This window comes from Nerophis ophidion, linkage group LG24 (genome assembly GCF_033978795.1).
Source record: "Nerophis ophidion isolate RoL-2023_Sa linkage group LG24, RoL_Noph_v1.0, whole genome shotgun sequence".
NCBI lineage: Eukaryota > Metazoa > Chordata > Actinopteri > Syngnathiformes > Syngnathidae > Nerophis > Nerophis ophidion.
Window position 1 is genome coordinate 14,650,334 of NC_084634.1, and position 25,550 is coordinate 14,675,883.

General features: G+C 44.0%; 1 long non-coding RNA gene across 1 annotated transcript; it reads left to right on the forward strand.

Annotated features, from left to right (window-relative positions):
* Positions 1–12,192: 12,192 nt before the first annotated feature.
* Positions 12,193–19,702, forward strand: LOC133542184 (uncharacterized). Its single transcript, XR_009804086.1, has 3 exons — positions 12,193–12,608; positions 17,193–17,297; positions 17,395–19,702. It is a non-coding gene; the product is annotated as an uncharacterized LOC133542184 (long non-coding RNA).
* Positions 19,703–25,550: the final 5,848 nt, after the last annotated feature.

The following is a 25,550-nucleotide window of genomic DNA, read 5'->3' on the forward strand; positions in this document are numbered from 1 at the left end:
AACACGTCGTGTGACAGCTGACAGTTGTGGCCTTCACAAAATAAACAAAAGCAACTGGCACAACATTTCCTTGTGAAAACAATCAGGTCGCAGTCAAACTTTTCATTCCCGCATATTCCCTGGATTTTCTTGACGGCTAAAAGTGCCACAATTAGGTTGTCAGCAAAAGACGGTGGAATCGTAAGTGCGTTAATTGCAGCCGGCGTGTTCAAATTGGTTAAATTACCAGGAAGACGGACGTTAATTGTAAGCAGTTATGTCTGGGCTATTACAACTCATTATATGAATACATTTATTTTCCAACTGTTAATGATTTAGAGAGGAAGTGTAGCTCTCTACTAACGAGTGCAATAGCCTTTAATCAGATTAATTACACGGATGCTGTGGATTGACTTTGATTAATCGTGATTAAAAAGCATGCATATCTTGTATGTCTATATATATATATGTATATATATATATATATATATATACATACATACATACATATATACTGTCATGTCAATGTGATCATGTTTTGTTTTAGTCATGTTTTGGCCACACAGTTCCTGTTTTTGCACTTCCTGGTTTGTTTTGTCACCATGACTACCCATTAGTTTTCACCTGTCTTCATGTCTCACACGTGTTTTCACTAATCACCACAATATTATTCAAGCCTGTCTGTTTCTGTTGTTCAGTCTGGCAACATCACCCTCCATCACCGGCTACGCACCTTGTAATCCATGCCAATGATCCATGTCCCGTTCCGTTCCAAGTAAGTTTTCTCGTTGTTTATGCCACAGTGCAAGTTTTTGTTTCATGTTCATAGTTTTGCCTTAGTGCGAGTCTTGTTTTCACAGCCAAGTTTTTGTACCGCCATTGTGCGCGCCTTTTGTTTGCCTTTGCCTTTTTTTGTAGTTAGTGTTAGAAAATAAAAGATGTCTTTACCTTCATGCCATCTCCGGTCCAAGTTCACTTGCATCTCGGGAAAAAAAACACATCATAGTCCAAGAATTGACACATACATGCATGCATATATATATATATATGTATATATATATATATATATCCATCCATCCATTTTCTACCGCGTATTCCCTTTTTTTGGGGTCGCGGAAGGCGCTGGCGCCTATTTTAGCTACAATCGGGCGGAAGGCGGGGTACACCCTGGACAAGTCGCCACCTCATCGCAGGGCCAACACAGATAGACAGACAACATTCACACCCACATTCACACACTAGGGCCAATTTAGTGTTGCCAATCAACCTATCCCCAGGTGCATGTCTTTGGAGGTGGGAGGAAGCCGGAGAACCCGGAGGGAACCCACTTATTCACGGGGAGAACATGCAAACTCCACACAGAAAGATCCCGAGCCTGGATTTGAACCCAGGACTGCAGGACCTTCGTATTGTGAGGCAGACGCATTAACCCCTCTGCCACCGTGGAGCCCATATATATATATGTTTAATACTGTATACTTTCTCCCTGCACTTTGACCGCAGTGGCTTATAAAACAGAGGGAATCATTTATGGATTTTTCTTCGCTGATGGCATTAAAAAAATTTTTTTTTAAATCTACTGAGAGGGGGTTTTATTGTTTGTGCTATGGCGTCATCTTTTGGATTCAGGTGGTGCTGTGTCCCTTCATTTATTCATTCAGTCTTCCAGCCATCCGAAGCGTTTCTACTCGTATGGATTCTTAATTCCTCACGCCAAGCAACATTTGTAAGTTTTACAATATAACTAAAACAATTTTTACTTACAAAACCGTCCCATGTGTGATGTCTGTAGGAGTGTTTTCATGCATATTTGTACGAGCTATTGTAATGTAATCAAACTGGCGTCGATTGCACTAGCGCATATGCTAACACTTTTACTAGTGTGTGTTTTAGTATTATTAACTTGCAATGGTATTCTTTTTTGTATTATTATTTAGTTTTGTAAGTTCCCCAAAACGTCACTGTGGAGTTATTGAGTCTGTTTAGCTGATAGGAGAGCCAGCTTCGGCAGCTAGTGAGTCCATGATGATGACTTCTGTTTTGTTTGATCAACCGTTTTACTGCCTTATTACAGTCATTTATTTTTGTGTAAAAAACTCATTTCACAACGTATCCTCACGACTATGTTTTATCGTCTAAATTCAGGCCGTGCCTTGTTTTTGTTTTTTTTCCCACCGTTCTTATATTCTCATTTCTACTTCCTGTTACCTGTTTTTGCAGCACCTGTTTGCCGGCGCACCTGTTCTCGTTTAGTAATCACATCTATTTTGGTTCTCTTACTGTCGGCTGGCTGGTTGCTGGAACATTTCTTTGTAATTGCATAGCTTTCAACCTGCTTCCGGTGCACTCCCAACTGCACTAGTTGCTTTTGTTTTTTCTTTGTATATTAAATACCTTCTGCCTATCTCCGGCTGTCCTCTGCATCTTGGGATCATGACAAATACTGCTACCATGTGGCCCAAGTGTCACAACTACAGGATATTAACTTTTGTATGTGACATTGTTGTTGTACACCAATATTTTCAAACGCCAATATGAGTTTGACACTGAAGTGGATTAAATAGAGTTTTTAAAAATGGAGTAAAAATTGTACACTAATGCTGTCTTGCTATCGCTGTCTGTGGTTCTTGGAGCGTCATAAAAAAAAAAAGTCTTATTTTTACTTGTAAACCACCCAAAAGGCCAAAATCAAATAAAGAGTATCTGGTTGTCCAAATGTCAAAGTCGATGCATTGCGGGACATTTATATTTTATGCATTCATCATTGCCAGGAAGCGTAATCTGTAAAGGGCAGAGGACCTGTTCCAGGATCGCGAAGGGTAGCCAACACATATTGTAAGAGGAAGCCGAGGTCAAAGGTCAAACAAGTTCCCAAGTTTGAGTATATTTTTTAATGATAGGCAATCCCTAGGTAGCTTGGGTCAAATGTCATACTTGTTGTAGTTGGACACTCATACAGTGTATCCGTCCTCATGGCTAAAAAGTATGGGTGTCCTAATCCGATATCGGATATCTGTCCGATAACAGGAAAAAAACGACAGGTATGGGATGATATCGACTAACATAGCTAAAACAAGCAGTCCTCCAGTGTGTTTACATGTGTGCAATATCATGTGAGATACAAGCAGTCCTGCAGCGTTTACTTGTGCGTGATATGCGCCAAATGTAGTGTTGAAGCATATTTACTTGTGTGTGATATCATATGCGAAAGAAGCTGTCCTGCAGAGTGTTTACTAGTGTGCGGTATCATGTGCGATTAAAGGAGTGTTTACTTGTGTGCGATATCATGTGCGATACAATCAGTCCTGCAGCGTTTACTTGTGTGCGGTACAAGTGGTCCTGCAGAAGGTTTACTTTTGTGCAATACTACGTGCGATACAAGGAGCGTTTACCTGTGTGCGATATCATGTGCGATACAATCAGTCCTGCAGCATGTTTACGTTTGTGCAATATCATGTGCGATACAAGCAGTCCTGCAGCGTGTTCACTTGTGTGTGACATCATATGCGACACATGCAGTCTTGCAGCGTGTTTACTTGTGTGCGGTATCATGTGCGATACAAGCAGTCCTGCAGAGTGTTTACTTGTGTGCGATATCATGTGCAATACTTAAGTCCTACAGCGTGTTTACGTGTGTGCAATATCATGTGCGATACAAGCAGTCCTGCGCTGTAATTACTTGTGTGTGATATCATATGCGACACATGTAGTGTTGCAGCGTGTTTACTTGTGTGCGATATCATGTGCGATACAAACAATCCTGCAGTGTTTACTTGTGTGGGATATCAAGTGCGATACAAGGGGTGTTTACTTGTGTGCGATATCATGTGCGATACAATCAGTCCTGCAGCGTGTTTCCTTTTGTGCAATATCACGTGTGATACAAGGGGCGTTTACCTGTGTGTGATATCATGTGCAATGCAAGCAGTCCTGCGCCGTGTTTACTTGTGTGTGACATCCTATGCGACACATGCAGTCTTGCAGCGTGTTTACTTGTGTGCGATATCATGTGCGATACAAGCAGTCCTGCAGAGTGTTTACTTGTGTGCGATATCATGTGCAATACTTAAGTCCTACAGCGTGTTTACGTGTGTGCAATATCATGTGTGATACAAACAGTCCTGCAGTGTTTACTTGTGTGTGATATCATGTGCCATACAATCAGTCTTGCAGTGTGTTTACTTGTGTGCAATATCACTTGGATACAAGCGGTGTTTACCTGTGTGTGATATCATGTGCGATACAATCAGTCTTGCAGCGTGTTTACTTGTGTGCGATATCATGTGCGATACAAATAATCCTGCAGTGTTTACTTGTGTGGGATATCAAGTGCGATACAAGGGGTGTTTACTTGTGTGCGATATCATGTGCGATACAATCAGTCCTGTAGCGTGTTTCTTTTTGTGCAATATCACGTGTGATACAAGGGGCGTTTACTTGTGTGTGACATCCTATGCGACACATGCAGTCTTGCAGCGTGTTTACTTGTGTGCGATATCATGTGCGATACAAGCAGTCCTGCAGAGTGTTTACTTGTGTGCGATATCATGTGCAATACTTAAGTCCTACAGCGTGTTTACGTGTGTGCAATATCATGTGTGATACAAGCAGTCCTGCGCCGTGTTTACTTGTGTAGGATGTCAAGTGCGATACAAGGGGTGTTTACTTGTGTGTGATATCATGTGCGATGCAATCAGTCCTGCAGCGTGTTTATGTGTGTGCAATACCATGTGCGATACAAGCAGTCCTGTGCCGTGTTTGATTGTGTGTGATATCATATGCGACACATGCAATCTTGCGGCGTGTTTACTTGTGTGCGATATCATGTGCGTTAAAACAGTCCTGCAGTGTTTACTTGTGTGCAATATCCATGCGATGCAAAGGCCGTTTACCTGTGTGCGATATCATGTGCGATACAATCAGTCCTGCAGTGTGTTTACGTGTGTGCAATATCATGTGCAATACAAGCAGTCCTGCGCCGTGTTTACTTGTGTTTGATTGATTGATTGATTCTTTTATTAGTAGATTGCACAGTACAGTACATATTCCGTACAATTGACCACTAAATGGTAACACTCGAATAAGTTTTTCAACTTGTTTAAGTCGGGGTCCACGTTAATCAATTCATGGTGTGTGATATCATATGCGACACATGCAGTCTTGCAGCTTGTTTACTTGTGTGTGGTATCATGTGCGATACAAGCATTCTGCAGAGTGTTTACTTGTGTGCGATATCACGTGCGATACAAGGGGTGTTTACTTGTGTGCAATATCATGTGCAATACAATCATTCCTACAGCGTGTTTACGTTTGTGCAATATCATGTGCGATACAAGCAGTCCTGCGCCGTGTTGTGTGTGATATCATATGCGACACATGCAGTCTTGCGGCGTGTTTACTTGTGTGCGATATCATGTGCGTTACAAACAGTCCTGCAGTGTTTACTTGTGTGCAATATCCCGTGCGATACAAGGAGCGTTTACCTGTGTGCGATATCATGTGCGATACAATCAGTCTTGCAGTGTGTTTACGTGTGTGCAATATCATGTGCAATACAAGCACATGTGTGTGATATCATATGCGACACATGCAGTCTTGCAGCGTATTTACTTGTGTGCGATATCATGTGCGATACAAACAGTCCTGCACTGTTTACTTGTGTGAGACGTCAAGTGCGATACAAGGGGTGTTTACTTGTGTGCGATATCATGTGCGATACAATCAGTCCTGCTGCGTGTTTACGTGTGTGCAATATCATGTGCAATACAAGCAGTCCTGCATCGTGTTTACTTGTGTGCGATATCATATGCGACACATGCAGTCTTGCAGCGTGTTTACTTGTGTGCGATATCATGTGTGATACAAACCGTCCTGCAGTGTTTACTTGTGTGTGATATCATGTGCCATACAATCAGTCTTGCAGCGTGTTTACTTGTGTGCAATATCACTTGGATACAAGGGGTGTTTACCTGTGTGTGATATCATATGCGACACATGCAGTCTTATAGCGTGTTCACTTGTGTGTGATATCCCGTGCGATACAAGGGGTGTTTACCTGTGTGCGATATCATGTGCGATACAATCAGTCCTGCAGCGTGTTTACATGTGTGCAATATCGTGTGCGATACAAGCAGTCCTGCGCCGTGTTTATTTGTGTGTGATATCATATGCGACACGTACAGTCTTGCAGCGTGTTTACTTGTGTGCGATATCATGTGCGATACATGCAGTCCTGCAGAGTGTTTACTTGTGTGCGATATCACGTGCGATACAAGGTGTTTACTTGTGTGCAATATCATGTGCGATACAATCAGTCCTACAGCGTGTTTAAGTGTGTGCAATATCATGTGCGATACAAGCATTCCTACAGCGTGTTTACTTGTGTGTGATATCATATGCGACACTTGCAGTCTTGCAGCGTCTTTACTTGTGGGTGATATCATGTGCGATACAAGCAGTCCTGCAGAGTGTTTACTTGTGTGCTATATCATGTGCGACACAAGGGGTGTATACTTGTGTGCGATATCATGAGCGATACACGCGGTCCTGCAGAGTGTTTACTTGTGTGCGATATCATGTGCATTACAAGGGGTGTTTACTTGTGTGCGATATCATGTGCGTTACAGGGGGTTTACTTGTGTGCGATATCATGTGCGATGCAATCAGTCCTGCAGCCTGTTTACTTGTTTGTGCGATATAACGTGCGATACAATTAGTCCTGCAGCGTGTTTACTTGTGTGATATCATGTGCAATACAAGCATTCCTCCAATGTCTTTACGTGTGTGTGTGATATAATCTGCGATACAATCAGTCCTACAGCGTGTTTAAGTGTGTGCAATATCATGTGCGATACAAGCATTCCTACAGCATGTTTACTTGTGTGTGATATCATATGCGACACTTGCAGTCTTGCAGCGTCTTTACTTGTGGGTGATATCATGTGCGATACAAGCAGTCCTGCAGAGTGTTTACTTGTGTGCTATATCATGTGCGACACAAGGGGTGTATACTTGTGTGCGATATCATGAGCGATACACGCGGTCCTGCAGAGTGTTTACTTGTGTGCGATATCATGTGCATTACAAGGGGTGTTTACTTGTGTGCGATATCATGTGCGTTACAGGGGGTTTACTTGTGTGCGATATCATGTGCGATGCAATCAGTCCTGCAGCCTGTTTACTTGTTCGTGCGATATAACGTGCGATAAAATTAGTCCTGCAGCGTGTTTACTTGTGTGTGATATCATGTGCAATACAAGCATTCCTCCAATGTCTTTACGAGTGCGTGTGATATAATCTGCGATGCAAGCAGTCCTGCTGCGTCTTTATTTGTTTGTGATAATAATGACAGGTTATATTTTTATTTATTTTAACTCATATTCCTGCACATTCATACAGAATTTTTTTGCATTTTTGTAAATAACTAAGAAAATAAAATCACACCCAATTATTGAGGAGGACGTTAGAAAATAGGTCTAACAACAACAATGCCTAAAAATATAGAATTTTTCGCTGCACCTGGTGTTCATGCCTCAAAAATGTAATCGTGGTGGGGGAATAATATTCAAAAAAGTAATTTCAATTTGCTGCTCGGGCCCTAAAAAGAAAAAATTGTTCCACTAAAACTCTCTCCGAGGCGGTGAGATTTTGATCCAGCGCGGCTTAGCGAACAGCTGGCTGCAAATGTCACGCCTCGGCCTAGAAGGGGTCTCAACTGCGAGCGTCATCATGTACGGCGTATTTTCAGTCTTTCTCACGTGCGGGTGCTAAATGATCGCCTTGGCACGCTCCTAACCAGCCGTCACTTCCGAGCACCGTCAGATTTACGTTGACATGAGCCGAGTGGCAGCAGCTGCCGCGGCCTCCAGCCCGGCCCACCTCCTGATTTGACCGTAAATAACAAAATGAGGTCAACGGGGAAAAAGGAGGGAGGGCGGGGGGAGGGGGGGCTTTTGTTTACATTGTGCAAACTCCTCGGGTGCCATCGTGAGGAACCATACAAGACAAATTGAACTGTCTGGGATTTAATAACTCTTTTCATCCGGGGTCCTTGAAGTAGTAAACACTACACAAAACTGTGTTTTGATAGTAGTCTTGATAGCAAGGTAGTCATACTTGCCAACCCTCCCGGATTTTCTGGGAGACTCCCGAAATTCAGCGCCTCTCCCGAAAACCTCCCGAGACATATTTTCTCCCGAAAATCTCCCGAAATTCAGGCGGAGCTGCAGGCCACGCCCCCTCTAGCTCCATGCGGACCTGAGTGACGTTATAACTGTAGAATGATAAAGGGTGAGTTCCTGGTTTACAATGTGGGTTTATTGTTAGGCAGTTTCATTAACGTCCTCCCAGCGCGGTAACAACAAATAACAACAGCAGTCACGTTTTTGTCTACCGTAAAGCAGTTTGCCTGCCGTAAACAGCAATGTTGTGACACTCTTAAACAGGACAATACTGCCATCTACTGTACAACACCTCCAGGCAACTTCAACCCTTTACTAATAAATGATAAATAAATGATAAATGGGTTGTACTTGTATAGCACTTTTCTACCTTCAAGGTACTCAAAGCGCTTTGACACATTCACACACTGATGGAGGGAGCTGCCATGCAAGGCGCTAACCAGCACCCATCAGGAGCAAGGGTGAAGTGTCTTGCTCAGGACACAACAGACGTGACGAGATTGGTACTAGGTGGGGATTGGGTTTATTGTTAGGCAGTTTCATTAACGTCCTCCAAGCGCGGTAACAACAAATAACAACAGCAGTCACGTTTTTGTCTACCGTAAAGCAGTTTGTCTGCCGTAAACAGCAATGTTGTGACACTCTTAAACAGGACAATACTGCCATCTACTGTACAACACCTCCAGGCAACTTCAAACCTTTACTAATAAATGATAAATAAATTATAAATGGGTTGTACTTGTATAGCACTTTTCTACCTTCAAGGTACTCAAAGCACTTTGACACTACTTCCACATTTACCCGTTCACACACACATTCACACACTAATGGAGGGAGCTGCCATGCAAGGCGCTAACCAGCACCCATCAGGAGCAAGGGTGAAGTGTCTTGCTCAGGACACAACAGGCGTGACGAGATTGGTGTAGGGTGGGGATTGAACCAGGGACCCTCGGGTTGCGGACGGCCACTCTCCCACTGCGCCCTCCTCCATTCACATCCCATCTCCCCGGATTGTAAATAACCTAATGTAAATAATCAAATGTATTTCTAATGTATTTAAAAATGAAAAGGGCCACCAGCTAAATAGGAAAGGCATCTTGTTAGTGTGCAATAGTCACAATATTCAAAAAATAATATTCTTCTGGCTCCTAACAAAGTCGGATGTGTCACTTTCCTCTCCCGCTTTGCTTCTTTGTCCCCTTGTCTTACCTCTCAAGGTGCCACTCTTTTGCACTGTTCTACGGACTCTAAAACATGGAATCGATCAACTGGTCACCCGATGATATTGACAAGATCTGCCAAATGAGAAGCTCATGTACACGGATACATGCTGGATACATGAGGGGCTCTTGGGAGAAGTGGAGAGCCATGTGCCTGACGATTCTTTCCATGGAAGACGTTAAAGATGTCTAACTATTCGTGAATGTGATAACAGATCATCTATCGTCAAATTCCGAAGACGTTGGCGGACGTTCCAGCAGCCCTGAGGCTGCTCCTCGCGATGAATCAGACGGGCAGAGCTGGGGGCACTCAGACTTTGGCGATTTCTGAATTGAATTGCGAATTGGATAACATCTTGGAGAAGCTTTCCGTTCTGCATAGGCGAAATTATGGTAAATTTGAGAGCCAGAATGGACAACCAGGGTACGCAAACCGTTGGAATGTGTTTGCTCGTCCTAACAAAGACAACCCTTATCTATACTTTGGCTCCTGCTCCCCAGTGAGACCATTGCAGTGAAATACTGTACGCTCTGACTCCCTTCCCACCTCTTCAACGACACCTGGGATGTTGACTCGGTTCCGCGGTTCCAAACGGAGCCTACTGCCAGGCTTATGGACAAAACACACACCCATGGATTTTTATTACACAGTTAGGTACTTACACCCCATCCCACCACTCCACCACTTCACGCCCGCATCTCCCCCCCCCTCCCGTTGCAAGTCATTTTTTGGGGGTGGGGGTGGGGGGTCTCAAACTGAGCAATTTTGCATATGCAGTTTCTTGCGTCTGGAACATTCCAGTTAGTGCCAGAATCTTCCATGAGCGAAGGTGTGCTTAAAACAAAGGTGGGTTCCTATGTATGTAGATACACTGCAGGACTGTGACTAAAATGCCCATGAAAAGTGGTGCACATTATGTTTGACTCCTGCATGTTTGAAAACATAGCAAAACTCCACATGTAGGCGCATGATAGAAAGATGTGCAGTAAATGAGTGTCTCCATGGTGTGGTTTCATTTAAACAGGACGGTCTAGTTATCAATTGTACACACTATTTCATACGAACCCCATTTCCGTATGAGTTGGGAAATTGTGTTAGATGTAAATATAAACTGAATGCAATGATTTGCAAATCCTTTTCAACCCATATTCAATTGAATGCACTACAAAGACAAGATATTCGATGTTCAAACTCATAGCATTTATTTTATTTTTTGAAAATAATAACTTAGAATTTCATGGCTGCAACACGTGCCAAAGTAGTTGGGAAAGGGCATGTTTACCACTGTGTTACATCACCTTTTCTTTTAACAACACTCAATAAACATTTGGGAACTGAGGAAACTAATTGTTGCAGCTTTGAAAGTGGAATTCTTTCCCATTCTTGTTTTATGTAGAGCTTCAGTCGTTCAACAGTCCAGGGTCTCTGCTGTCGTATTTTACGCCTCATTATGCGCCACACATTTTCGATGGGAGACATGTCTGGACTGCAGGCGGGCCAGGAAAGTACCCGCACTCTTTTTTTTTACTAAGCCATGCTGTTGTAACACGTGCTGAATGTGGTTTGGCATTGTCTTGCTGAAATAAGCAGGGGCGTCCATGAAAAAGATGGCGCTTAGATGGCAGCACATGTTGTTCCAAAACCTGTATGTACCTTTCAGCATCAATGGTGCCTTCACAGATGTGTAAGTCACCCATGCCTTGGGCACTAATGCACCCCCAGATGCTGGCTTTTGAACTTTGCGTCGATAACAGTTGGATTGTTCGCTTCCCCTTTGATCCGGATGACACGATATCGAATATTTCCAAACAAATTTTGAACTGTGGACTCGTCAGAACGCAGAACACTTTTCCACTTTGCATCAGTCCATCTTGGATGATCTCGGGCCCAGAGAAGCCGGCGGCGTTTCTGGGTGTTGTTGATAAATGGCTTTCGCTTTGCATATTAGAGCTTTAACTTGCACTTACAGATGTAGCGACCAACTGTATTTAGCGACAGTGGCTTTCTGAAGTGTTCCTGAGCCCATGTGGTGATATCCTTTAGAGATTGATGTTGTTTTTTGATACAGTGCCGTCTGAGGGATCGAAGGTCACGGTCATTCAATGTTGGTTTCCGGCCACGCCGCTTACGTGGATTGATTTCTCCAGATTTTCTGGACCTTTTGATGATATTATGGACCGTAGATGTTGAAATCTCAAAATTTCTTGCAAGTGCACTTTGAGAAACGTTGTTCTTAAACTTTTTGACTATTTGCTCACGTAGTTGTGGACAAAGGGGTGTACCTCGCCCCATCCTTTCTTGTGAAAGACTGAGCATTTTTTGGGAAGCTGTTTTTATACCCAATCATGGCACCCACCTGTTCCCAATTAGCCTGCACACCTGTGGGATGTTCCAAATAAGTGTTTGATGAGCATTCATCAACTGTATCAGTATTTTTTGCCACCTTTCCCAACTTATTTGCAGGCATCAAATTCTAAACTTAAGGATTATTTGCAGAAAAAATAAATGTTTATCAGTTTGAACATCAAATATGTGGTCTTTGTAGCATATTCAACTGAATATGGCTTGAAAATGATTTGCTAATCAATTTATTCCGTTTATATTTACATTTAGCACAATTTCCCAACTCATATGGAAACGGGGTTTGTAGTTCGGCCACATTTAGGTACGCCATCTTGTGATTAAATATAATTCCATTCCAAAGTGGCACTGCGGGAAATCTCCCGCCGATCGCAGCGATCCTTGTGTGCCGTGTGCATAGACGTGATAAAGCCCCGGGGCTGAGCAAGTTTGTTTAGTTCGTGCAGGAGGAACACGCCCGATGAAAGCGTGTCGCTCGGAACCCACGCTGATAAAAGATCATAACCGACTATTCCATTTCTGAAAAGAAGCCGCGCGCTGACACCGGCAGTGGTGCGTTCACAGAAACAAACCGAGGAATGCAATTGTTGACACGTCCTATTTGCCTTTGTCACGCAGTTCTGTTTCCAGAAGGATACACACGCCGACAACATCTCAGCGGTTTCACATTTTGTATGAAAAACAACCTTATGTCGGACTTGTGTTGGGTTTGTGTGGAGTGGGAATTAGTTTTTTGGCACCACTTATGGGTATTTTTTTCAATTTTTTAAAGTAAGTTGAATGATGCAGACTGTGACGTTTGGCTGGTATTGTGGTGTGGTTCTTGTTCTTTCGTGGATGCAGTCGGAGAAAGGACACAGCGTGAAGGTAGGACTGAAGATTTATTTAACACTATAGAACAAACTAAGAACAGAAATACTTGCACAAAGGCACTAACAACAAAACCAACAGAACTAGCATGTGAGCTAGAAAGAACAAGACGCTAGCATGTGAGCTAGGGAGGTAAACAAACGAATAGCGTGGAAGCTAACAGGCATCAAAAATAGTCTTTACCACAATGAGGGATAGCGACGTCACCTGTTGCATCGAAACACAAATTGAGACTGCGAGAGCGAATGACAAACAAGGGCAGGCTTAAATAGCGACAGAAATTAGGAGGCAGGTGCGCGAGGAGGACAGAAGGCAGGTGACACAAATGCATTACTATGGCAACGGAAACAAAACAGGAAGTGCCACCAGGAACTAAGGACGTCAAATACTAAACAGGATGTGATAACAAAACAGAACAAAACCAGAAAATGACATGATCCAAGTAGCGGATCATGACACAGACACCTTTGTTACTGGATACTTTCTAATACGATTCTGCCTCGAAGACTTTGCATGTATAAGTAATATGGAACTACAATTATTTAATACTATTTATGTTGATAAATGTGCTGTTTTAAACTGTCATATTGTTCGATTATTACCATGTATGGCTAGCTTGTCTGCTATTGTGTGCTTAGCTGCTGTGTAACTGCTAGCTCCTAGTGGCGTATAGCCGAACCTTTTGTAAATAGAAGAAATTGTGTGCATTTTGGAGGACATCTAGATGTTAACTGGCTGTCCAGCTTTTCACAAGTAAACATGCTGGAGGACTGCTTGTATCGCACATGATATTGCACACTTGTAAACATGCTGCAGGACTGCTTGTATTGCACATGATATCGCACATAAGTAAACACGCTGCAGGACTGCTTTTAATTGCACGTGATATCGCAGACACGTTAACATGCTGCTGGACTGCTTGTATTGCACATGATATCGCACACAAGTAAACACGCTGCAGGACTGCTTTTATTGCACGTGATATCGCAGACACGTAAACATGCTGCTGGACTGCTTGTATTGCACATGATATCGTACACAAGTAAACACACTGAACACTGCTTGTACCGCAAATGATTTCACGCACAAGTAAATATGCTGCAGGATTGCTGGTATCGCACATGATATCGCACACAAGTAAACACACTGCATGACTGCTTGTACTTCACATGAATTTGCACACAAGTAAACACGCTGCAGGACTGTATGTATCGCCAATGATATCGCACACGAGTAAACACGCTGCAGGACTGCTTATATTGCACATGATATCACACCCAAGTAAACACGCTGCTGAACTGTTTGTATCGCACATGATATCACACACAAGTGAGCACGCTGCAAGACTGCTTGGATTGCACATGGTATCGCACACAAGTATTGCTCATGATGTTATACACAAGTAAACATGCTGCAGTACCATTTGTATAGCACACAATATCACAGACAAGTGAACACACTGCTGGACTGCTTGTATCGCACATGATATCGCACACAAGTGAGCACGCTGCAAGACTGCTTGTATCGCACATGATATCACACACAAGTATCCATCCGTCCATCCATCCATTTCCTACCGCTTATTCCCTTTGGGGTCGCAGGGGGCACCGGTGCCTATCTCAGCTACAATCGAGCGGAAGGCGGCATACACCCTGGACAATTCGCTACCTCACACAAGTATGGCCCAGGATATTATACACAAGTAAACACGCTGCAGTACCATTTGTATAGCACACTATTTTGCGAACAAGTAAACAGGCTGCATGACTGCTTGTATCGCACATGATATCACACACAAGTGAGCACGCTGCAAGACTGCTTGTATCACACATGGTATCGCACACATTAATCGCACATGATATTATACACAAGTAAACACGCTGCAGTACCATTTGTATAGAACACAATATCGCACACGAGTAAACACACTGCATGACTGCTGGTATCGCACATGATATCACACACAAGTATCCATCCATCCATTTCCTACCGCTTATTCCCTTTGGGGTCTCGAGGGGCGCTGGTGCCTATCTCAGCAAAAATCGGGCGGAAGGCGGTGTACACCCTGGACAAGTCACTACCTCACACAAGTATCGCACATGATATTGTACACAAGTAAACACACTGCAGTACCATTTGTTTAGCACACAATTTTGCACACAAGTAAACAGGCTGCATGACTGCTTGTATCGCACATGATATCACACACAAGTGAGCACGCTGCAAGACTGCTTGTATCGCACACAAGTATCGCACATGATATTATACACAAGTAAACACGCTGCAGTACCATTTGTATAGAAGACAATATCGCACACGAGTAAACACACTGCATGACTGCTTGTATCGCACATGATATCACACACAAGTATCCATCCATCCATTTCCTACCGCTTATTCCATTTGGGGTCTCGAGGGGCCCTGGTGCCTATCTCAGCTAAAATCGGGCGGAAGGCGGTGTACACCCTGGACAAGTCACTACCTCACACAAGTATCGCACATGATATTATACACAAGTAAACACACTGCAGTACCATTTGTTTAGCACACAATTTTACACACAAGTAAACAGGCTGCATGACTGCTTGTATTGCACATGATATCACACACAACTGAGCACGCTGCAAGACTGCTTGTATCGCACATGGTATCGCACACAAGTATTGCACATGATATACACAAGTAAACATGCTGCAGTACCATTTGTATAGCACACAAGTAAACACACTGCATGACTGTTTGTATCGCACATGATATCACACACAAGTAAACATGCTGCATGACTGCTTCTATCGCACATGGTATCGCACACTAGTATTGCACATGATATTATACACAAGTAAACATGCTGCAGTACCATTTGTATAGCACACAAGTAAACACACTGCATGACTGCTTATATCGCACATGATATCACACACAAGTAAACATGCTGCATGACTGCTTATATCGCACATGATATCACACACAAGTAAACATGCTGCAGGACTGCTTGTATCGCACATGATATCACACACAAGTGAACATGCTGCAGGACTGCTTGTATCGCACATTATATCACACACAAGTGAACATGCTGCAGGACTGCTTGTATCGCACATGATATCACACACAAGTAAACACGCTGCAGGACTGCTTCTATTGCACATTTTACATGCAGGCTGATATCCTCCAATACTCTTTATTTTGCTGATATGGACTGATATGAATATCGGATTTGGACACTTGTAATTATTATCATCAGTAAGAAAACCAGAAATATTTTATTCTTATAAGGATTCTTTCATGCATCATTATAAAAAATGCAGTTGTATTACAGATGAAAAGCGAAACAATAGACCACAGATAAATGAACAATGCCATTAAATGCACCAATTTGCTGGAATTGACCTGAAAGTTGTGTCTTTTAAAATCATTTAGCCGGTACACAAGCTCCTATGTAGTAAGGAGAATCGTCTCTCCGCCATCACCATGGCAACCCCGCATCACCTACTTTCCTGCTTCCCTTCCCTTCAAATTGGAATTAGGTGCTAGATCTTCAACAGATGTCGCATACTAAGTCCGTTATCTGTAAAATGACACTGAGATGTCATGTTTTAGGGTATTCACATTGGTATTGCTGACATGATAACATTTGTATTTAATTAGCAAATGTAAGCTCTGAATAAATTGTTTAGGTTGAGCAACTTTAAATGTTCCACTTTGAAACAAGACCAAACTGTTCAAAGTATTGTTTCCACCAAGTTTGAACTGTATGAGATTTTACTTTTATGTTTGTATTCATCCCGATTCTAAATCAATTCCATCCATCTTCTTCTACTTATCCAAGGATGGGTCACGGGGTCAGCAGCCTAAGTAAGAAAGCCCAGACTTCCCTCTCTCCGGATACTTAGTCCAGCTTTTCACGAAGGGATTCCGAGGCCGGCTGGGAGACAAAGTCTCAATTCATTCATTCAATTAATTCATCATTTTAAAAAATCCAGGTAAAAAAGAAAAAAATATATATATATACTGCTGGGATGGGGTCCAGCACCCCCGCAATCGGAGAGGGACAAGCGGTAGAAAATGGATGGATATATGGAGTTTTTTATGCCATCTCTGTGCAACCAGAAGGAACTTTTCGAACCTGTAAATTGTTTTGAAAAATGTTCAATGTAATTATTATACCAAATAATATATTGCCAGAATTGATTTAAATCAGGGCTTGATTCTGAATCGAATAGTCACCCCAGGAAATGGATGGAACCATTAGGGGCCTACTCGGAAGGCACAAGACATTGAAACAACGTTGAGAACTTGTTGAATTAGGTCGTGACGTTGAGAAACTCAAACCTAACGTTGAAACAACAAGCTTTTTGACGACGTTTAATCAATGTTGGGTTCTGACATCGATTTGACCTTTGAATTTTAGTCATTTCCCAAATAATATTCTACAATACAAATACAACATTTTATCAACAAGCTTTTTGACGACGTTTAATTAATGTTGGGTTCTGACATTGATTAGACCATCAAAATTTGGTCATATCCCAACAAATTTTCTACAACACGAATATAACGTTGAAACAACATGCTTTATAGCAACGTGTGGAGAGACAGAGCCGACGGGCAGACAGCGGGGTAGGGTAATCCATGGTCCTACTCAAGATGGCAGCCAGGAGGCGGAGTATGCAGCGGAACGGAGAGGTGGGGCTTGCCTGGAGCGACGCTGCAGCAATCAGAACCAGGTGCGTAACACACACACTGGCTCTCAATCTGTGCATTTCCTCCTGCTGTATAAAAGGGGAGAAGGAGGAGCAATCGGGGCACAAGGAGTAGGAGAACCAGCAGAAGACCTGACGAGCAAAACCACCGTGAGCCACGGAGCGACAGCGACCAGCACAGGAAAGACGTGTAAGGAGACCGGCGCGAGCAGCGGAGGTGGAGCTGAAAGAGCGACCGACCGACATGCGAGCAGCTTTAATGGTAAATAAAGAGTCAAACCTGTGCGAAGCGATGTCGTTCCTGTATGGTCCACGTAACCTGCACGATGGCGGCAGGAAGCCGTTCACAGTGGCACCCAACGTGGGAGGACCATCGGAGGCGGGGGAGAACAACTTCCTCTGGACACTCGTCGCGGAGTTCAGCAAACTGGCAGAGAAAAAAACGTCAGAGTTGCCGGCTTCTGCAGGCACTGGTGGACCAGATTGGGGGAGGCGGCGAGTGCCCCCACAAAGAGGAAGTCAAGTAGAATTCCAGGGAAGTCTGGGCTGAAACCTCCTACCTGGAAGTCGGGGCTGGGCAGGTTGCAGTGGCGTCTGCAGACCAGCAGGGCGAGCTGTCGGCCAAAGAGAGGGAGGACGAACTCGCCCTGCAAGAAAATGATGAAGATGAAGAAGAAGTTAAAGAAGAAGTTGAAACTCAAGAAATTGAGAAAGAAAAAATACTTGAAGAAATTCAGGAAAATGATGAAGATGAAGAAGAAGTTGAAAATGAAGAAGTTGAAGAAGAAAAAGTTGAAACTATAGAAATTGAGAAAGAAGAAGAAATACTTGAAGAAATTTAGGAAAATGATGACGATGAAAAAGAAGTTGAAGATGAAGAAGACGGGGAAGAAACTCAAGAAATTGAGAAAGAAGAAGAAATACTTGGAGAAATTCAAGAAAAGGACAAAGAAGAAGTCAAAGAGGGCAAAGAAAAAGTCAAAGAAATTGAAGTTCGAGAAGAAAAAGAAAAAGGCAAAGAAAAAGGCAAAGACAAATAAGACAAAAAGGAAAAGATAGAGAAAAAGGAAGAGACAAAGGAAAAGACGAAGAAGGTAAGGAGAAGGCAGGTGGCCGGGGAAGTTTTTTTTCCCCCGCTCCCTCAGAAAAGAAAGGGGGGAGTATGCTCAGCCGGACTGAAGCCCGGCTTGAGTTTGGCGATGGAGAACTGTGGAGAGACGAAGCCGATGGGCAGACACCGGGGTAGGGAAAACTGTGGTCCTACTGAAGATGGCGGCCAGGAGGCGGAGTATGCAGCGGAACGGAGGGGCGTGCCTGGAGCGACGCTGCAGCAATCAGAATCAGGTGGGTAACACACACACACCGGCTCTAAATCTGGGCATCTCCTCCTGCTGTATAAAAGGGGAGAAGGAGGAGAAATCGGGGCAGAAGGAGTAGGAGAACCACCAGAAGACCTGACGAGCAAAACCACCGAGAGCCACGGAGCGACTGAGACCAGTACAGGAAAGATTCGGACGACTGAAAAGGAGACCGGCGCGAGCAGCGGAGGTGGAGCTGAAAGAGCGACCGACCGACACTGCGAGTTTTGATTGATTGATTGATACTTTTATTAGTAGATTGCACAGTACAGTACATATTCCGTGCAATTGACCACTAAATGGTAACACCCGAATAAGTTTTTCAACTTGTTTAAGTCGGGGTCCACGTTAATCAATTCATGGTAAAGCAGCTTTATTAAAAAATAAAGGGTCAAACGATGGCGGCAGGAAGCCGTTCACACAACGTTTATTCAATGTCAGGTTACGGCATTTATTTGACCTTTGAAATTTGGTCCTTTTCCAACCAATATTTGACAACACAAATATAACATTGAAACAACATGCCTTTTGACGACGTTTAAATCAATGTTGGGTTCTCGCATTAATTTGAACTTTGAAATTTGGTCATTTCCCAAACAATATTCTACAAAACAAATGTATCGTTGAAAAAACATGCTTTTGGACGACGTTTATTCAATGTCAGGTTGTGACGTTGATTTGACCATCAAAATTTGGTCATTTCACAACCAATATTCTACAACACAGATACAACGTTGAAACAAAATACTTTTTGACGTTTGTTTAATGTCAGATTGTGACGTTAATTTGACCATTGAAATTTGGTTATTTCGCAACCAATATTCTACAACACAAACACAACGTTGAAACCACATGCTGTTTGACAACATTTAAAGGCCTACTGAAATGAGATTTTCTTATTTAAACGGGGTAGCAGGTCCATTCTATGTGTCATACTTGATCATTTCGCGATATTGCCATATTTTTGCTGAAAGTATTTAGTAGAGAACATCCACGATAAAGTTCGCAACTTTTGGTCGCTAATAAAAAAGCCTTCCCTTTACCGGAAGTCGCAGACGATGACATCACAAGGGTGAGGGCTCCTCACGTCCTCACATTGTTTATAATGTGAGCCTCCAGCAGCAAGAGCTATTCGATCCGAGAAAACGACAATTTCCCCATTAATTTGAGCGAGGATGAAAGATTTGTGGATCATGAAATTGATAGCGAAGGACTAGAAAAAAAATGGATAACAAAATTAAGTTAAAAAAAAAAGGCGATTGCATTGGGACGGATTCAGATGTTTTTAGACACATTTACTAGGATAATTCTGGGAAATCTCTTAAATTTCTATTGTGTTGCTAGTGTTTTAGTGAGATTATATAGTACCTGATAGTCGGAGGGGTGTGTCCACGGGTGTCTTGAGGCCAGTGTCTGAGGGAAGTCACGGCAGATACAAGGACGGCACAAACTCCACAGATCTCCGGTCAGAGGCGACTTTTTACCACAATTTTCTTACCGAAACCTGCCGGTTGACAAGTGGTCGGGATTCATGTTCACTTGACCGCTCTGATCCATAGTAAAGCTTCACCTCCGGGAATTTTAAACAAGGAATCACCGTGTGTTTGTGTGGATAAAGGCTAAAGCTTCCCAACTCCGTCTTTCTACTTTGACTTCTCCATTATTAATTGAACAAATTGCAAAAGATTCAGTAACACAGATGTCCAGAATACTGTTTAATTGCGCGATGAAAAGGGACAACTTTTAGCCGCAGATGGTGCTGGGCTAATATTTCCTGACAGTCCGTGACGTCACGCGCACGCGTCATCATTCTCCGACGTTTAACAGGAAACTGCGCGGGAAATTTAAAATTGCAATTTAGTAAACTAAACCGGCCGTATTGGCATGTGTTGCAATGTTAATATTTCATCATTGATATATAAACTATCAGACTGCGTGGTGGGTAGTAGTGGGTTTCAGTAAGCCTTTAAACAATGTTAGGATCTGATGTTGATTTGACCACTGAAATTTGGTCATTTCTCAACCAACAATGTTGTCTCAATGCACAACTACAACTATTTTGCCACGTTGTTTTATAGTTAGTTGTAAAGAACATGTAGAGTGGGGCAAAAAAGTATTTAGTCAGCCACCGATTGTGCAAGTTCTCCCACTCAAAATGATGACAGAGGTCTGTAATTTTCATCATAGGTACACTTCAACTGTGAGAGACAGAATGTGAAAAAAAATCCAGGAATTCACATTGTAGGAATTTTAAAGAATTTGTAAATTATGGTGGAAAATAAGTATTTGGTCAACCATTCAAAGCTCTCACTGATGGAAGGAGGTTTTGGCTCAAAATCTCACGATACATGGCCCCATTCATTCTTTCCTTAACACGGATCAATCGTCCTGTACCCTTAGCAGAAAAAAAAACCCAAAGCATGATGTTTCCACCCCCATGCTTCACAGTAGGTATGGTGTTCTTGGGATGCAACTCAGTATTCTTCTTCCTCCAAACACGACAAGTTGAGTTTATACCAAAAAGTTCTATTTTGGTTTCATCTGACCACATGACATTCTCCCAATCCTCTGCTGTATCATCAATATATTCATTTTGGTATAAACTCAACTCGTCGTGTTTGGAGGAAGAAGAATACTGAGTTGCATCCCAAGAACACCATACCTACTGTGAAGCATGGGGGTGGAAACATCATGCTTTGGGGCTGTTTTTCTGCTAAGGGGACAGGACGATTGATCCGTGTTAAGGAAAGAATGAATGGGGCCATGTATCGTGAGATTTTGAGCCAAAACCTCCTTCCATCAGTGAGAGCTTTGAATGGTTGACCAAATAATTATTTTCCACCATAATTTACAAATACATTCTTTAAAATTCCAACAATGTGAATTCCTGGATTTTTTTTCCACATTCTGTCTCTCACAGTTGAAGTGTACCTATGATGAAAATTACAGACCGGTGTCATCATTTTGAGTGGGAGAACTTGCACAATCGGTGGCTGACTAAATACTTTTTTGCCCCACTGTACGTATAATCAACGTATCAACGTCTTGTGCCTCTTGGGTAAATATTCACAACCCGACTGAACAGTAATGTGTTTACGTACGTTTAGATAGGGGTGTGACGTTTCTTCACGGGGAAAGATGTTAAAGGCCAGTTGATCTGCCGCTTCTTTTCTTTCTCCTATGTCCCCCCCTCCCTTGTGGAGGGGGTCCGGTCCGATGACCATGGATGAAGTACTGGCTGTCCAGAGTCGAGACCCAGGATGGACCGCTCGTCGGGACCCAGGATGGACCGCTCGCCTGTATCGGTTGGGGAAATCTCTACGCTGCTGATCCGCCTCCGCTTGAGATGGTCTCCTGTGGACGGGACTCTCGCTGCTGTCTTGGATCCGCTTGAACTGAACTCTCGCGGCTGTGTTGGAGCCACTATGGATTGAACTTTCACAGTATCATGTTAGACCCGCTCGACATCCATTGCTTTCGGTTCCCTAGAGGGGGGGGGTTGCCCACATCTGAGGTCCTCTCCAAGGTTTCTCATAGTCAGCATTGTCACTGGCGTCCCACTGGATGTGAATTCTCCCTGCCCACTGGGTGTGAGTTTTCCTTGCCCTTTTGTGGGTTCTTCCGAGGATGTTGTAGTCGTAATGATTTGTGCAGTCCTTTGAGACGTTTGTGATTTGGGGCTATATAAATAAACATTGATTGATTGATTGAAACCCACTACTACCGACCACGCAGTCTGATAGTTTGTATATCAATGATGAAATATTAACATTGCAACACATGCCAATACGGCCTTTTTAGTTTACTAAATTTCAATTTTTAATTTCCCGGGAGTTTCTTGTTGAAAACGTCGCGTAATGATGATGTGTACACGTGACGTCATGGACTGTTAGGAAATATTAGCGCTGCACACACACACAGCTAAAAGTCGTCTGCTTTAACGGCATAATTACACAGTATTCTGGACATCTGTGTTGCTGAATCATTTGCAATTTGTTCAATTAATATTGGAGAAGTCAGAGATGGAAAGATGGAGTCGGGAAGCTTTAGCCTTTAGCCACACAAACACGCGGTGATTCCTTGTTTAAAATTCCCGGAAGTGAAGCTTTGCTATGGATCAGAACGGTCAAACGAACATGGATCCCGACCAAATGTCAACCAGCAGTTTTCGGTGAGAAAATTGTGGTAAAAAGTCGGCACTTACCGGGGATCAGCTGAGCTTGTGCCGCCCATACAGCTGCTGTCGACTTCCATCAGACACTGGCTTCAAGAGACTCGTGGACACACACTTCCGACTATCAGGTACTATTTAACTCACTAAAACACTAGCAACACAATAAAAGAGATAAGGGATTTCCCAGAATTATCCTAGTAAATGTGTCTAAAAACATCTGAATCTGTCCCAATGAAATCGCGTTTTTTTTTTAACTTGATTTATTTGTTTTAATTTTTTTTTTCTAGTCCGTCGCTATCAATATCCTCAAACACGAATCTTTCATCCTCGTTAAAATTAATGGGGAAATTGTCATTTTCTCGGTCCGAATAGCTCTTTTTGTTGGAGGCTCCCATTAAAAACAATGTGAGGACGTAAGAAGCCCCCACACTTGTGACGTCATCGTCTGCGACTTCCGGTAAAGGCAAGGCTTTTTTTTTAGCGACTAAAAGTTTCAGCAAAAATATGGCAATATCACGAAATGATCAAGTATGACACATAGAATGGACCTGCTATCCCCGTTTAAATAATCCATCCATCTTCTTCCGCTTATCCGAGGTCGTGTCGCGGGGGCAACAGCCTAAGCAGGGAAACCCAGACTTCCCTCTCCCCAGCCACTTCGTCTAGCTCTTGCCGGGGGGCCGGGAGACATAGTCTTCCCAACGTGTCCTGGGTCTTCCCCGTGGCCTCCTACCGGTTGGACGTGCCCTAAACACCTCCCTAGGGAGGCGTTCGGGTGGCATCCTGACCAGATGCCTGAACCACCTCATCTGGCTCCTCTCGATGTGAAGGAGCAGCAGCTTTACTTTGAGTTCCTCCCGGATGGCAGAGCTTCTCACCCTATCTCTAAGGGAGAGCCCCGCCACACGAACTCCTCCACTTGGGGCAGGGTCTCCTCCCCAACCCGGAGATGGCACTCCACCCTTTTCCGGGCGAGAACCATGGACTCAGACTTGGAGGTGCTGATTCTCAATCCGGTCGCTTCACACTCGGCTTCGAACCGATCCAGTGAGAGCTGAAGATCCCGGTCAGATGAAGCCATCAGGACCACATCATCTGCAAAAAGCAGAGACCTAATCCCGCGGTCACCAAACCGGAACCCCTCAACGCCTTGACTGCACCTAGAAATTCTGTCCATAAAAGTTATGAACAGAATCGGTGACAAAGGACAGCCTTGGCAGAGTCTAACCCTCACTGGAAATGTGTTCGACTTACTGCTGGCAATACGGACCAAGCTCCGGCACTGATCGTACAGGGAGCGGACCGCCACAATAAGACAGTCCGATACCCCATACTCTCTGAGCACTCCCCACAGGACTTCCCGAGGGATACGGTCGAATGCCTTTTCCACGTCCACAAAGCACATGTAGACTGGTTGGGCAAACTCCCATGCACCCTCAAGAACCCTGCCAAGAGTATAGAGCTGGTCCAGAGTTCCACGACCAGGACGAAAACCACACTGTTCCTCCTGAATCCGAGGTTCGACTACCCGGCGTAGCCTCCTCTCCAGTTCACTTGAATAAACCTTACCGGGAAGGCTGAGGAGTGTGATCCCACGATAGTTGGAACACACCATCCGGTCCCCCTTCTTAAAGAGAGGAACCACCACCCCGGTCTGCCAATCCAGAGGCCCCGCCCCCGATGTCCACGCGATGCTGCAGAGTCTTGTCAACCATGACAGCCCCACAGCATCCAGAGCCTTAAGGAACTCCTGGCGGATTTCATCCACCCCTGGGGCCTTGCCACCGAGGAGCTTTTTAACTACCTCAGCGACCTCAGCCCCAGAAATAGGAGAGTCCACCACAGATTCCCCAGGCACTGCTTCCTCATAGGAAGACGTGTTGGTGGGATTGAGGAGGTCTTCGAAGTATTCCTTCCACCTATCCACAACATCCGCAGTTGAGGTCAGCAGAACACCATCCGCACCATACACGGTGTTGATAGTGCACTGCTTCCCCTTCCTGAGGCGGCGGACGGTGGTCCAGAATCGCTTCGAAGACGTCCGGAAGTCGTTTTCCATGGCTTCCCCGAACTCCTCCCATGTCCGAGTTTTTCCCTCAGCGACCGCCGAAGCTGCACACCGCTTGGCCTGTCGGTACCCGTCCACTGCCTTGGGACTCCTATGAGCCAAAAGGACCCGATAGGACTCCTTCTTCAGCTTGACGCCATCCCTCACCGCTGGTGTCCACCAAGGGGTTTTAGGATTGCCGCCCCGACAAGCACCAACTACCTTGCGGCCACAGCTCCTATCAGCCGCCTTGACAATAGAGGCGCGGAACATGGTCCATTCGGACTCAATGTCGAGCACCTCCCTCGTGACATGTTCAAAGTTCTTCCGGAGGTGGGAATTGAAACTTTCTCTGACAGGAGACTCTGCCAGACGTTCCCAGCAGACCCTCACAATGCGTTAGGGCCTCCCAGGTCTGTCCGGCATCCTCCCCCACCATCGCAGCCAACTCACCACCAGGTGGTGATCGGTAGAACGCTCTGCCCCTCTCTTCACCCGAGTGTCCAGAACATGAGGCCGCAAATCCGATGACAACTACAAAGTCGATCATGGAACTGCGGCCTAGGGTGTCCTGGTGCCAAGTGCACATATGGACACCCTTATGTTTGAACATGGTGTTCGTTATGGACAAACTGTGACGAGCACAAAAGTCCAATA